We start from the raw sequence: 11,354 nt of genomic DNA on the forward strand, positions 1-11,354 counted from the left end.
TATGAACTAACAAACAGCCACATCCCAGCCTAAATTACTTTAAATCCAAGTAATTCACCAGCCAATGTCATTAGAACCCACCACCCAAACTCCTTCCAAGAACCTAATTCACCAACCAGCCAACCAGCCAACCAACCAACCAATCAACCAACCAACCAACCAACCAACCAACTACCATCAATAATACCATCACCAGCACCATCACTACTTCCACCATCATCACTGCTGACAGCACCTTACCAACGCCGCCACACAGATACGTGATGTCATGAGCTAGGAGTGATGTCAAGACATAAGAACTCTGCCCAGTTTTCCAGTTTGGAAAAATCCTGACACGACACATACATATTTGCAGCAGCGGTGTCAAACAGTGGTTTTTCGGCCAGACAGAATGAAGAAATGGTGAGTCATGCGGGTCGCAAAAATGACATATATATATATATATATATATATATTATATTATATATATTATATATATAATATATATATATATACACATATATATACATATATATGTATATATATGTATATGTATATATATCATCTCTATAATAATAATAATAATAATAATAATAATAATAATAATATCATGTCATATGTACATATATATACATATATATGCATATATATAAATATATATATACATATATACTCATATTTACCCATACACACACATAAACAGATACCCACACACACATGCGCACGCACACTGATTTTAGTTCTATTGAATAGCTTTGCCTGGCTTGACAAATTATTTATTACACAGACTAATGTTTTATTTAATATTTTCCTAGTTGTTTGTACTTTAACATTTAGAGTGTTTTTAGTTAATAACTTTATATACATGCATGCATATATAGATAGATAGATAGATAGATAGATAGATAGATAGATAGATAGATAGATAGATAGATAGACAGGTATAGGAATGGATAGATAGATAGATTGATAGACAGACGGACAGATGTATAAATATATATATAATGATATATATGGGCATATATTTGAAAAGATATATATTTTCAAATATATGTTTTACATGTATGCATATGTGTGTTTATGTAAGTGTGTGCGTGCATGCATGTGTTAGTGCATATATATATGTGTGTGTAGGGGTAGGTAGGGTGTGTTGTATATGTGTGTATGTGTGTGTGTGTGGTGTAAGTCGTTTAAGAGTCCATAAGTCAGGGAAAAGATGCAGTCATATATCTGTTATTAGAGTGGGTGTATTATCTGAAATGTACAATATTATATAGCCATCACAGCTGATCTTACCAGTGGAGTGTTAGATAACAATCCAATTATATAACCTTACGCTCATCAGAGTTAGCCAATAGGACTCTTAATATTGTATACCTTTTGCAATGGATTTGGAATTATACTTAATATTATTCATCTTTTGCAAACTCTAATAAGTGTAAGGTTATATCAACGGATTGTTACCTAACACACCATTGTATTACTTGCACGAAACTGATTGGTGAGATCAGCTGTCATAGATATATAATACTGTATGTTTTGGATATATATATATATATATATATATATATATATATATATATATATATACCTGTATATATATGTGTATGTATGTATGTATGTAACAGAAGTTGAAAATGCACTGGGAATCTTTGAGATGGTTTATTTTCGAAGGCTTATCCAATTTCACAAACTTTTCTGATTTCCAAAAGTTAAGTCAGATAGAAAAGCATGGGGTTATGTTGTCACTGTCTTGCTTCTGAAAATAAGAAAAATCTGTGAAATCAGTTAAGCCTTTAAATGAAACCATCTAAAAGGATCCCAGAGCATTTTCAAAGACTTTCTTTACACTTCTACCCATGTGGAATAACTTTCTTTCCTATATATATATATATATATATATATATGCTTGTGTGTAAATATATGTGTAAGCTTATGTGTAAATGTACATATATGCTTGTGTGTTAATATATGTATATGCAAATGTGTATAATCAGATGTATATATATATATATATATATGTGTGTGTGTGTAGAGAGAGAGAGAAAGAGAGCATGAAATATGGAAAAATATTTTTCTCTGAAATTACAGTCTGTCTTGTGATATACATTTAGAATTAATATTTAGATAAGAGTTCTTTTAGCTAAATTTTACCAAGTTTTAAAATGCAAAGATATACAATAGTAATTAATAGATTTTTAAAGTAATATTTACAATTACATCACATTAATTAGAAGTTCAAATGACTAAAAACAATCCTGGGACATAAATTTTAAATTTAAGCAAATAATAATGACAACAGCAACAATGCTTTCAGATTTGGCACAATGCCAGCAATTCTAGGGGAGAGGGGGTAGGTTGATAAAATCGACCCAAGTATTTGACCAGTACTTTATATTTTCAACCCTTAAGAAATGAAAGGTAATGTCAACCTTGACAGAGTTTGAACTCAGAGTGTGAAGAGCTGGAAGAAATGCTACTGACCATTTTGTCCAATTTGGTGAAAATTTTGCCAGCTCAGTGCTATAATAATAATAATAATAATAATAATAATAATAATAATCCTTTCGATTATAGGCACAAGGGCCTGAAATTTTGAGGGAAGGGGCAAATCAATTAGATTGACCCCAGTACACAATGGGTACTTGATTTATTGACCCGGAAAGGATGAAAGGCAAAGTCAACTTTGAAAGAATTTGAACTCAGAACATAGCAGCAGACGAAATACCACTAAGCATTTCGCCCGGCATGCTAATGATTCTGCCAGCTTGCTGCCTTCATAATAAATAATAATAATAATAATGAGAGATAAAACAGGGAAAGAGAAAATTATTAAACTTTTGTGAATATAAACAGGGTTACAAATGGATAAGATATAGAAATAAGAGGAATCTATTTAATAATAACTATTTATCATTATTATTCACATTCTATGTGACATGAAGAGAACAAAATTAAATTCAACACAAAATAGGAATACACAAATAAATCTAAAAATAGAAGTGCAACATTTTATGTACAAGTTAAAAACGAAAATGTAATAAGGATTGATGTTATTGGATTCTTTGAATTTGGCACAGTTTTATAGGATATGAGAGAGTTGTAATGAAGCATAGTACATGACTGGAATTTATTTTAGAGAATATAGACAAAAATTATAACAGTAGAACAGTAATCACTTTTCTTCAAGTGTGGTTTTAATGGTAGTCCATTAGAAAGCTATCTTGTCTCTGAAGGATAAATTGATGCGAATAAATTGAACTGTCAGGATATGAAATGAAAATGGACTGAAAGTGAATGAAAATATAAATGTATACATATATATATATATATATATATATTAAATATATCAAAGGGAAAGAATGATAAATAATAGAGAAACAAAATAAAGAACATCAAAAAGAATTTCCATCAGCAGCCTTTAAACAAAATAAAGATTGTCACAACCACCACCACCACCACTACTACTATGGTGACCATTACCATAACAACAATAAGTAGTACTGCTTCTGTAGCAGGAATCAAACCACAAGAGCAGACATGCATGCATATATGCATAATCATAGATACACGGACATAGCACCCAACCTCATGGTTTCAAATTCAGTCCACCTGAGTAGCACCTTGGCCAAGCATCTTCAACTTATAGCAATGGGCCAACCAAAGCCTCTTGAATGGATTTGTTGTGAGTGTGTGTGTATACACACATAAACACACACACACATATACATGTGCTTGCATATGCATGAGTGTGTCTGCTTGTCTTGACATTGTGTGAAGGTCACCATCATATAAGCAATGTCATTTTCATTTCCAGTCTTCCCTGGAAACTGATGAAGTTTGGTGACAGCAAAGGTATCCAGCAGTAGAAAATCTGCTGCAACAAATTCTGTCTTATCTTTACAAGAACTTGGGAAAAGGGACATTAAAATGATGATGATAATAAATCTCAAACTCAGTCCTGTTTCCTTCAATATCTCCATGACCTTTCCATTTAGAATTCTGCTTTCCTTTCTGTTCTCGGTTACTAAAGAAGTGAAGGTGGAGGTGGAAGAGTGAGTTGCTTTGGTGTGGTGAGTACACTGGTGGTAATGATGGTTGTAGTGGTGTGAGGAATATCAAGGGAATTGTACGAGTTGCCGAATACTTAGGCAGTAGGCTTAATTACTTGACTATTTGTCATTGATGCATCAGATATATATACAGGTACTACTGTTGCTGTGAAGTAGTTTGCCTCCCAACCACATAGTTTTGGGTTCAATCCCACTATGTAGCACCCAGGTGTCTAGTGTAGCATGGTGCTGACCATAGTGTTGTGAGTGCTTTTGGGAGCAGGAAAATGAAAGAAGCTTGTTGTATATATGTGTGTGTGTATTGGAGAGAAGTCATATTTGCTCATCTGCTGATGTGTTTATTGTTCATCCACTGAGTGTAAACAATGCTTTGCTAACATTGTCATTTGATGGTGGCCTACCAAAAGTCCTTCTTCTCATGTTGCACGATCTTTGTAAACAGATGGTGTTGCTTGCTTTGCAGTTCTCCCTGTAGATATGCCAAGGATGTTAGTTATTCAATAGACTGGGAGATTATTACCTGACTCGGGAACCGGGATGGCAACAGGAATGGCATCCAGCCTTAGAAAAACTCTGACTTAGGCAAGCACTGAAAAGAAGACATTAATATGGCAATATTGATGATGATAATGATAATAATAATAATAATAATAATAATATTAATAATAATAATAATAATATACACACACACACACATACACACTCACATACATGTAATGCGCACATATATATATATATATATATATATATAAGTACAGACATACATACATATATATATATATATATATATATATATATATATATATATATATATATATATATATATATATATATGTGTGTGTGTGTGTATGTATGTATGTATGTATACACCACACACATGGAACAAATAATTCAGGGAGAAAATATTGCGTAGATATTATTGACTCTGTTATTATCGAGTGTAACAATAAAAATAGTAATAACAGAATCAATAATATAGGCGATTGCAGGCCCCAAAAGCATTAGATAGTGAAGGATTAGAATTAGTCAAAGAACATACCATGTATGTCTACCTGCTGGAAATAACAGTCAAAACTCTTATTTGAATCAGTGATTTAAATATGAGTTTTGACTGTTATTTCCAGCAGGTAGACATACATGGTATGTTCTTTGACTAATTCTAATCTCTCAGCTATTTATATATATACACATATACATACACACAGTTAGGTGCAGTTTGGTTGAAAGGATAAGTTTGTTTTGCTGCCACAAAGTTACTAGAGAAGGTGTCTGTCAAAACTATTTATATCATTCATCCTACAGAATAATGTCAAGCTATACATCATTCTATCACTTTCTCCAAATAATACAAGTCTTGCTGATACAGATCACCTTAAGTTTCCTTGAATTCTGCTTTATCTAATATATGACAGATAAATAAATATATACATGCACGCACGCATGCACACACACACACACACACACACACATGCACATAATGTACTGTTGTGTGATGGAAAGATAAAAAAAAAAGTACTCTATCTAGTGAGAGATAAGTATTAGTAGATAAGTATTATTTAATAGACACAGTACATGTTTTTATGTACCTGATGAATACGCTTGAGGTATTTCTCAACGTAGGAAACTATTAGTAGCACATAAAAATATGTATTGTATCTATTAAAATAAATATACATACATTCATACATATAAGAAGGAATGGTATTATTAAAATACCATCTTGTGTGGCAAGCGAGTTATATATGTATAAAAGGTTGAGAGAATCATAGTGACTTTAAACTTTCAGCACTCTTGCCATCATTTCAGTATCTATGTCTGTATGCATGTATCCATGCATGCATATGTATATAATGCATATATATTTGCATATATATGTACGTATATATATATATAATTATTTATTTATATAGACACATACGTATGTGTTTAAATATATGTATATGTAAGTGTGTGTGTGTGTGTGTGTGTGTGTATAAAAATTACTACTCCGGTTGGCTTTAACAATGAAGTCAGGTCCTGAAGCATTCAGAGCTTAGCTCCACCTTTCACTCTTCAAATGTTTTGCAAAGAGAGAGAGAAAAAAAAAAACAAACATAAAAAGCAGTTTTTTTTAACCAGACAAAACTTAACACTTGCAATGTCTGTGTCACTTTCATATACTCTCCCTTCCAGCTTTTGTAATCTATTCGCACGGACTAGAGCTGCTTATGTTACACGTTTATGGAAATCACTAACATTGACGACTTACATATTGAAATTATGTTGGGCATCATCTACCATCCATCTTCTGCTTAATAATACAATGTGATATTCATATTTTAATCCTTAAAAATTTTTTTAATCATTCATTTAAGATATAAATATTGTCTCTGGTTTAAATATTTTGTTTCTGAGAAAAGTCACTGCACCACTAAACTTCACGCATCTTCCTTAATTGAGCCTTCTTGACATTTGCTGAATCTGTGTGAGTTCACAAGGCCTTCAAAAAGAGGCGCTGCCACCCAAGTTAAAACCATTGCACCAGGCTTCTCCTGTGAATGACTTCCATCCAGTGACTGTAGCAAGTAAAAGAATAAAGATGATGATGATGATGATGTTATATTCATTTGTATGATCACACACATCATCATCATCATCATCATCATCTAAAGTCCATTTTCCATACTGATATGGGTTGGCTGGTTTGACAGAAGAATGTGTGGTGCTCCAATGGCTGCTTTGGTATAATTTCTGAGTGGCTGCCCTTCTTAATACCAACCACTTACTTTACTGAGTGTACTGGGTGAATTTTATATGGCATTAGTACTAATGAGGTTGTCATGTAACGTGCAAGACTCAGGTACACAACAACTGAGTGAGGTAAAAGAGGCAGGTAGAGTTTTGTCTGTGATGAAAGATTTGAGTTTGAGGGAAACGGTTAGAACCGGTTTTTTGCCGTAGAGGAAATAGCTGTTTGCATTATACATCCGAGAATATGGAGAGAAAAGCAGGGAGAGAGGCTAGCAAGAGTCTAATGGGAAAATGAGGGAGGAATAGTGAGAGATTGAGTAGGTATGCAAATATATGGAATAATGAAGGAAGATCGAGGTGGGGACGGAGGGGTCAGTAATAAGCCGGGGTTGGATGGAAGGTTTGGGAGAATAGGGAATAACTAGGGTTTGAGAAAGGACAGAAGTAAATGGTGAAGGGGAAAATGAATCATACAATAAGGGGAAGGGGAAGAGCAGTAGGATAGAGGCGTGGGTGAGTAAGTTGCAAGATTATGAGTGAATAGAGATTGAAAGACTGAGGAAGGGGGAGACAATGTATGGTGGACAAACTGGGAGATGTATGATGGGATGAGCAAGTGAAATGGAGAGGGTTTGGTGGAGAGCAAGAAGTAATTTGGTGGCAGAAAAGGGTAGAATGATTAACGTAAAATGTGAGTGGAGAGTGACAATATAAGAACGAGGATGAATGTCAAGTGAAGTGGTTCCCAGTAGAGAGAAATATTATGGGTATCCCAGAAATGACGTTAAAATATGTAGTTCTGTCCTCATGTACTGCAGTTGGGTAAGTGATATGCAGATCAGTGATAGACAATGAGAAATGGAAAGAGGGCAGATTTGATGAGGAACTTAGGAAAGGGGCCCAATTGTGTAAACAGATATTATGTGTCCTGAACCTCATTAACACTGAGATAAGTGTATTTTATAAGCACCATGTATCACTAATCATTCTACCATATGTTATCTCTGATTCTTACTTGGTCACCAATTTCCATCTACCTTGAGCAATTGATACTTCTTTACACAGCTGTCCTCATTTATACACTTCACATGGCCATACCAGTGCAGTATTCTTTCTTGTAAACTACATCCAATCCCCCTTATGATCAGTATTTCTTTTAACACATTTCTGATTTATCATTCATGCACACTGACCATTGCACATCCAATAGAGCATGCTAGCTTCATTTATTTCTAGTCTTTGCATGTTCTCAGCATTCAAGGCCTGCATCTCATTACTATAGTACACACACACACACATATACATACATATATATATACATACAAATGTGGTGCGTGTGTGCATGTGTGTGTGTATGTGTGTAATCCAAATAATATAAAGTAAACGAAGAAAACTCTTTAACACATCTTTAATGATTCGTTGCAATTGTTTCTGTACCAACTCTGCTTGCAATGCCAGTTTGCACAAAAATTCAAACTGAAAATTTACATAATGTTCACAGTTTTTGACATTAGAGAGGCACTCCATATATATGTATATATGTGTGTGTGCATATATATATATATATATAGAGAGAGAGAGAGAGAGAGAGATTTATATATTGCTGTTGTTGTTGGCATCCTTTTGTCTCGGGAGTCTGGTTTTTACATTTCATGTCCTCTCCTGTTTTGCGCACACCTAGGCTAGATGTAAGAAAATCTTGAGTAGCCCAATCGTCAGGATTCCTCTCTCGACCCAGCTGACGTAGTCCAAAGGACTACGTCAGCTAGGTCGAGCATTATATTTGGCACCAGCTTGGTTGCAGGAGCTGCTGGAAGAATGTCGAGTCAAACACTAAACTGCCTACAGGGCTCCACTCTGGATTTCTTTGAAGGTTGTCTCCTTTCTGTAACCCTGGATAGGGGCCCATACCGGGTACTGTCAGCTGGAGCCAGCTGAGCCTGAGACTCATGTCAGGCAGGGTCATCACTCCCTGAAGTAGTGAAGAAAATTGCTACCCACTACCTAAGATATATATATATATATATATATATATTATATATAATATATATTATATATATATATATGAGTGTGTATGTGTGTGTGTGTGTGTGTGTAATACATATATATACACATATATGTATGTGAATGTGTGTGTGTATTTGTGCATGTGTATGCTGTACACTATGTGTGAAGACTCTATCCCTGCGTATGTTTGGTTTCCTTATTCTTGATCCAGGTGTCCCCTTTTCCCTCTGCTCCTTTTTTTATATACACACTTGTGTATGCATATGTGTATGTTCCTGTCTTTATATGTGTTTATATGTGTAAATGTATAAGCATATGCATATGTCTGTGTGTGAGTGTTTGTAATTAAACGCTCCCTATTTACGCAATGACTAACGAGCTCTAAAATATTAGTTTGAAAACCAATCTAAAGGGAGAAACTCCTATCACGGTCACTTTTGTAAGCACCTGATGACTTATAAACATCTAATCATTAAAGAGGGAACGATCATCTGGAAACACATTTCTATTCAGTTTTTCAAATATATACACATATGTACATATATGTATACACACATGTATATGTCTTTTTGATGTGATGGGTGGGGGTTGCTGAGCACAGTGAATCGCCTGTCATCATGGTCCATTGTCATCTCCTATGTGAGATCCAACAGTTTGAAATCCACCTTCACCACTTTGTCCCATGTCTGTTTGGACTTCTCTTCTTGGACCCATCTGCTTTAGGCAACTGGCACTCCTCTCTGCAGCTGTCCTTAACAATATGCATCACATGACCACACTAGCACACTCTTTTCCTCTGCACGCTGCACCTGATTCCTCTTATACCCAATCTTTATATATATGTAAGTACACACACACACACACACACAAACTTACTTTTTCTATTTTTCCCTTGTTTCAGACAGCAGACGGTGGTTGTGCTGCTGCACCGCTGTCAACGATTCTAGTTGAGAAAATCAACCCCAGCACTTATTTTTTTTGAAACCTGCTACTTATTCTATCAGTATTTTTTGCCAATCTGCTTAGTTACAGGGATATAAACGCACCAGCATGGGTTGTCAAATGATGGAAGGAGACAACCACAGACACATGATACAAACACATTCACACGTGTGTGTGTGTGGGGGGGGGGTATATATATGACAGGCTTCATTCGTTTCCCATCTACCAAATCTACGCACAAGGGTTTGGTTGGCTTGATGCTATATGAGAAGACACTTACCCAAAGTGTGTCATGCTGTGGCATTGAACCTGGAAACATCATCATCATCATCGTTTAACGTCCGTTCTCCATGCTAGCATGGGTTGGACGATTCGACCGGGGATCTGGGAAGCCAGAAGGCTGCACCAGGCTCCAGTCTGATCTGGCAATGTTTCTACAGCTGGATGCCCTTCCTAACACCAACCACTCCATGAGTGTAGTGGGTGCTTTTTACATGCCACCGGCACAGGTGCCAGGTGAGGCTGGCAATGGCCACAATCAGTTGGTGCTTTTTACATGCTACCAGCACGGAAGCCAGTCAAGGCGGCGCTGGCATTGGCCACGTTTGGATGGTGCTTTTTATGTGTCACCGGTAGAGGGATCACAACTACAATTTCCATTGAATTTTGATGTTGATGTTACTCTAAATACTTATAAAAGTTTCAAAAAATAAAATCATACAAAAAACAAAATATTTTAATGAAACAAGAATCATCATCATTTAATGTCCGCTTTCTATGCAGGCATGGGTTGGACAGTTTTACAGGAGCTGATTGGCTGAAGGGCTGTTCAGGCTTCCTGACCAACACCATTTAAATCCATATTCCTTACTGACATGTGTAGGTTGTATATATATATATATATATATATATATATATATATGTATTGATATATATATATGTATATATATTGATAAAAATGGTAAGATAATAAAAGAAGAAAGAGACCTCAATATTATGTAAATAGAGGAATTTATCGATAATTTGTGACAATTATTCGGTAGCCAAGATAAAACTCTGAGTTTCAAATGCCGAGATGTAAATACAAATTTTTCATAGTGTTTTTCCGATGGCCGGATAACTGAAGAGATGGTGGCATGGATTTCCACCTCGGCATCTGAAACTCAGATTTTTATCTTGGCTACCGAATAATGTCACAAATTTACCGATAATTCCTCTATTTACATAATATTGAGGTCTCTGAGTTTCAGATGCTGAGGTGGAAATCCATGCCACATCTCTTCAGTTATCCAGCCATTGGAAAAACGCTATGAAAAATTTTTCATAGTGTTTTTCTGATGGCCGGATAACTGAAGAGACGGTGGCATGGATTTCCACCTCAGCATCTGAAACTCAGAGTTTTATCTTGGCTACTGAATAATTGTCATAAATTACATTTACAAATATATGCATATATATATATAATATATATATATATATATATATATATTACACATATAAATATCCATATATATGCACCTACATATATATGTGAATATTTCTGCATAAACACCACACACACACAAACACATACATCTACATACATATATATATATATATATATATATATATATATATATATAT

General features: G+C 34.9%; 1 long non-coding RNA gene across 1 annotated transcript in view; it reads left to right on the forward strand.

Moving 5' to 3' along the window:
- The window catches only part of LOC118767612, a 21,462-nt gene extending 15,429 nt beyond the window's left edge, over positions 1–6,033 (forward strand). The window contains exon 3 of the long non-coding RNA XR_005003533.1: positions 6,000–6,033. This is a non-coding gene — a long non-coding RNA (uncharacterized LOC118767612). The remainder of the gene's footprint in view (positions 1–5,999) is intronic.
- Positions 6,034–11,354: the final 5,321 nt, after the last annotated feature.

The sequence above is a fragment of the Octopus sinensis genome, linkage group LG23 (assembly GCF_006345805.1).
Source record: "Octopus sinensis linkage group LG23, ASM634580v1, whole genome shotgun sequence".
NCBI lineage: Eukaryota > Metazoa > Mollusca > Cephalopoda > Octopoda > Octopodidae > Octopus > Octopus sinensis.